We start from the raw sequence: 524 nt of genomic DNA, 5'->3' as shown, positions 1-524 counted from the left end.
CATTTACCAATTACCACAAAATTAACTAACAAAATTAACCTAAAATACTTAACCTAAAGCATTTACCATTTACCAATCACCACAAAATTAACCTAAAAACTAAAATACTTAAATACTACTAAAGACTAAAGTACTAATTGAAGCTGCCAGTTCACAGTTGGAAATTAGAATCAAGACAAGTAGAACTTAGGTCTTAGAAGTAGGCAGTAGCCAAGTAGGAACAGTCGAACAAAACAAACTTACAGAAAAGAGGCGAGACTCACTCGAGAGCACACAGCCACACACACACTCACAGGCTCTCGCCCTCTCGGCGCTCGCAGTCGGCACTCGGCAGTCGCAGCCTCGCCTCGCAGGTCGCAGCCTCTCGGTCTCGGCTCTCGCCGTCCCGTCCGGCCACTGGATATGGTCCCGTCCGGCCACTGGATGAAGAACAGAAGAATAAGAAGAGAAGAACAAGAACTGAAGGAGCTCGTATGCGGTAATCGATTTCGATTCGGTAATCGGTATGCGTATGTCTTCACTCT

This window comes from Cynara cardunculus (genome assembly GCF_001531365.2).
Source record: "Cynara cardunculus var. scolymus isolate 2C chromosome LG 3, CcrdV1, whole genome shotgun sequence".
NCBI lineage: Eukaryota > Viridiplantae > Streptophyta > Magnoliopsida > Asterales > Asteraceae > Cynara > Cynara cardunculus.
The sequence above is the reverse complement of the archived record's forward strand: the minus strand, read 5'-3'. Positions refer to the sequence as shown.